This window comes from Otolemur garnettii, unplaced genomic scaffold (genome assembly GCF_000181295.1).
Source record: "Otolemur garnettii isolate 467f Iridium unplaced genomic scaffold, OtoGar3 scaffold00011, whole genome shotgun sequence".
NCBI classification, from domain to species: Eukaryota; Metazoa; Chordata; class Mammalia; order Primates; family Galagidae; genus Otolemur; species Otolemur garnettii.
This window is the reverse complement of record NW_003852406.1, coordinates 3,639,910-3,644,720: the sequence shown is the minus strand read 5'-3', so window position 1 is coordinate 3,644,720 and position 4,811 is coordinate 3,639,910. Positions and strand designations below refer to the sequence as shown.

Here is a 4,811-nt window from a genome sequence, read left to right as displayed (position 1 = left end):
GGAAAACACGAGAGAGACTTCTGAGTAGCCAGTAATGCTAAATTTCTGGAGGCAGTGCTGGTCACACAGGCATTTTGAATTGTAAAAGCTTGTGTAAGTGTATATTAAACAATATGCACACTTTCCTATCTGTGTATTACACTTCCAGAAAAAGTAAATGTAAAGAATATATTGTTTTCTTTATAAGATGTAAAATACTTCTTTTACTCCTCCTCATTTTGTATTAAATTTTAAACTCAAAGCTTTAAGTCTTTACCTCGTGACAGTGGGTCACCTCCCTTGTGTTCCCATCTCAGCTAATCCAAGTGGCTGGAAATGACTGGCTGCACTTGCTGCCTGGGTCACACACTAACGCCTAGACTAGGCAGGCTACATCACATGGTCTTATCTTTACAATCTATGGCATGTACACCTGACACAGAATGCCAGGTGTAGGTTAATGAAAAACAAGAAAAACTGGGGGAGGGGAGCTAATGGTGTCAAGCTCTGTTAACGAGAAAATGTAGTTACATACTTTGCATTTCTGGCAAGGAACTCGTGGGCCTACACAAGCAGCCTATACATATTGTTATGAATGTAACATTCTGCCAAATCAGACAGTTGATAAAATACTGATGGAAGATGTTAATTTATTTTGATGAATTGGTGTCATCATTGATCTGAGCTGGGGGGAGGGAGAGCATTGGCTTATCACCAAAAATATTCCTTATTATCTTGCACACAATAGGGGCAATTAGTTGAACTGCACTACTGGTCAAAAGTCTTGAGTCTGTTTCCCACTGAGCAGGCAATAGTTCATAGAATTATAGAAAAACAGACCCAGGAAAGGCAGGTAGAATGGGTATTGTTGAATAAAGAATGGCACCTTGGAAACCTAAAACCTAAAAGTATCCTTATGTATCAAGAAGCATCTAACTGCATTTACTTGCTTTGGGTGATCCTTCATTAATTTGGAAGCACCTACAAATCAGCACCTTTGGCTTTAAGAGCTCAGAGTACTTTCAACATGTCAGTAGGTAATACTGTAGTAGTCAACCAAGAAAACCTTGTAAATTTGGGAGTATTTTAATAATACATGAGTCAGGCAGGTCAGTGCAATGGCATGAACCCTGCACCTGAACAGCAGCAGCAGGGCAAGACAAAGAGACATGGACAGGCCAGCCAGGGCCATCATGGCAGAGAAAGTGAGTAACTTCCCCCTGTTGCCCAAACTCATCCTGCTGAAGCCATGTTTCTACCACGACTTCAAGGCAGACATTCCTCCGCAGAACCTCAGCATGACCAAGCTCCTCTATTACCTCTGGATGTTGACCCATGTGACACTGGCAGTGAACCCAGTGAGCTGCCTCATGTGGCTGATTGGAGGTGGCAAGCCACTAACTTTGGCCTTGCCTTTCTCTGGCTCATCCTCTTCACACCCTGCTCTTATGTCAGCTGGTTTCAGCCCATTTACAAGGTCTTCAAGACTAACAGCTCCTTCAGCTTCATAGCCCAGGTTGTCATCAGCATCATCCAGGCTATGGGCATTCCAAGCTGGGGCTTCTGGGGCTTAATTGTCACCATCTCCTTGGGAAAGAACATTTGCTTAGCAGTGGTGATGCTCATTCTACCATCATGTTCATGGTTGTGGCTACCATCTTCACCTTCATCGTCCTCAGTATAGTTCTTAAATTTTACTGGGGCAACGGGGGTAGTTTCAGCAAAGCTCAGGAGAAGTGAACCGCAGGGGCATGGAAGAATCTGTGTGTGCAGCATGCAGCCTAGATTGTAGCCAAAGGGGTGGCCCAGGGTGCCATGAATCAACTGCAGACTCAGTATCACACCACGCCCATCTAAACAAACTTCAGTGAGATGTGAGCCAGCCAGGCCTACCAGGAGGAAGAGCTGTGTCAACGTTGGACAGGGGGTTCAAGCCACATTTTCTGTTGTTGTGGCCAAGCAGGGCTCCCCCTTCCCTTATCTCTTTCTTTCCTACTTTGTACGAAGTATCAGAGTTGTATATGTATATATGTATATGTCTGTCCCCAGTTCCCCACCTTTTAGATTCTGCTCTTGGCACTCTGATAGCTGTGGGCTCCACATAGAGCTGTCCTTTGTGGTAGAAACTGTCTGTGTCCCCTCATGAAATAGTGTGCAGTGGAGGTCTCTTGTTATGCTACTAGATATGTGATTAGTACTATACTTCCCCTCTACCCCTACCTGCCCCTTCTGACCCTGAACCAGGGAACCCTCATGAGGGAGGGGGAGGCATAGCAGAAATCTTGGCCTCTCCCTAGGGTCATGAGTTAACAGTGCATCCACTCTGGGTCTTCCTGGAAAACAAAAGTATTTAGCACTTATGATGGTGGTTGGTGGAAGGATGAGGATAGGCAGGGATCTTCTCTCTTTCCTCCTGATCCATCCAAGTCTCTCCTCCCTCCGCTTCCGCCTCTGCCTCCTTCATCTCTTTCTCAGAATCCTTGTGCTATCTTCTCTCCCCAGGGTCTTTCTCTTTCCCGTGTAGCTTTTGTTTTCCCTAAAGCTGATTACCCCAGTATAACTGCTCCTGAGATTGAGCCCAGATTCCTAAATCTGACCTGATTCCCAGATCCAGGAAGCTGAGACCTAGTGCTGATGTGGGAGGGAAACACAGCTGGAGCTGCAGAGCCCACCTGGGTCCTTGACTCCCAGGGAATGAAAACACAGGGTTGATCTCCTCGGCTCTGAGAGCTTGGCCTGCAGAGGCGGGCTCCACTTTTCTATCCCCTGCCTTCCCCTCCTCTTCTCCTCAGAGCCCCCTGGAACCCTGTGGCCCTCTGCCTCCTCCTCATACCCTAGCTGCTGTGACTTGATTCTCCTCCTCGGCCCCACCATGTGCCAGCCAGCATCTGCCCTTATAGATGGCAGATTCCACTGCCTTCCCTGAGGAGCTAGGTCGTTCTAGGCAGTTATCACATGCAAGGGCACACCTGGAATAGAGGACATTTTGGTAATTATTAGTCCCCAGGAGAGGTCTGGTTAGCCCTAGCCCACTGGGATATCTAAGTGTCTCTGAGTGATCACTGTATTCCTGGGAATACAGAATACAGAACAGAATAGCTTTTCTGTTTGGGTCTCGTAGGAGGGACAGGGCTCAAAGCAACAGGCTTGGAGGAAAGGTCAGAGAAGTCAGGTGGGGCCTGGCAGAGGGAAGCATACCTTCTGGGCACGTGAACTCACCACCCAAGAAGAAGCATAAGCCCAGTCTAATGACCTAAATAGGATTTCAGCTTAGGCAAGGTGGGAGGGGGGCTCTTTGGCTTTAGTTTAGGGTTTTTTGTTTTTTATTTTTTTCCCCCTAAATCAAGAAAATTTGCTGTCCTCTGCCTGAAAGCCTCAATACTTGGCCCCTCTCACCCTATTATAACCTCCTTCCCTTTTCAGGAAAGTGATTTCAGGCTGTTTTGTTCCAAGCAGTGTGAGAACATTTCTGATAGAGACCCCACCTCTGCTTGAGACCTGGAAGGGAGTGAGTTCTCATCCAAGGAACAGAACTGCCCATTTTCCACCTTCCCTTCTCCAAACAGAAGCTATTGTCTGGGCTATTTAGACAAAAACAAACAAACAAACAAAAACATTCGGCTACTTTGGACTGACTAGCTTAGAACCCAACATCTGGGCCTCCAGGCCACCCTGAGTTTCAGGTTCTTCTTTTCCCTGTAAGGGGAGCCAGAGGCCTTCCTTCCTAATAATCCCTTAGGCTTGAGCCACAAGTATAATTGCCTCTCTGCTCTCCTGTTTTCTCCCTGGAAAGCAGTTGTCAGAGCTCCTAGCATCTGGGGGGGTCAGTGACCCTAGGTCTAAGCCTTTCCTTCCCTTCCCTCGCCCTACCTTAGACCTCTGGCTTCCTTTCCCTTAGTCTATCTGGTAGGTCCAGAGGCCTACGGTCTAGCTGCCAGCCTAGCATCCATGACCTGTTGAGTGTCATCTCTAATTGATTTCCTATGCTACCTGCCTCTCCTCTTTCCTGGGTCAGACCTGTATGGTCACGCCCTGACTCTACCCTTGGGAAAGACTGTTACCTGTGTGTGGCCCAGTTTGTTTATGTCCTAAGATGCTGCATCCCCAGGGAACTATGCACTCTCCTGGGGAGGGAACTAGTGTAAGAACTGGGGACTGGGTACAGATTCGTCTCTGCTGAATGGTCTGGCTTGGGGTGGGGAAGAGGAAAGTTCAGGCCAGTTCCAGGGATTCTCAGGTCTGTGACCAGCCAGTGACCTGTTTTGGCATTCTCCTGGGGCCCACTGTTCTTCCTAGTATCTGGGAGATAGACCATCCCCCCACTGCCTGAGCCAGTGTGTCTGTCTGTGATAAAAGTGTAAAAGATAACGGAGGGAACATTTGGCTCTGGCTGGGGAATAATGATATGTGAGTCAATTTGCTATTCATGAGAAGTCTGGAAATGGAAAAAGAAAATCCAAAAGTAAGAAGCAAAAGCTGCTCCATATGAGAAGAAATCAGCAAAAGATCTCCAGATACATGAAAAATCAGAGTTAAAAACAGCCCCCAAAGAAGGGTGCTCATTCTCAGAGACTGGGCTTAGGTCACATGATCTCCCCACTTTAATCCTTATGGTCTGAGTAGAAAACTCTGATTAGCCAATCTGGGGTCACATGACTTTCCTCATTTCAATCTTGGCATCAAAAAAGTAATCCGCCATGGCCAAGTAGGCTTCATCCCAGGGATGCAAGGATGGTGTAACACACTCAAATCTATAAATGTTATTTTCCACATAAACAAAGGCAAAAACAAAGATCATATGATCATATCTATAGACACAGAAAAAGCTTTTG

General features: G+C 46.8%; 1 pseudogene; it reads left to right on the top strand.

Annotated features, from left to right (window-relative positions):
• Positions 1–1,172: 1,172 nt before the first annotated feature.
• LOC100966948 lies at positions 1,173–1,836 on the top strand (annotated as a pseudogene).
• The last annotated feature ends 2,975 nt before the right edge of the window (positions 1,837–4,811 follow it).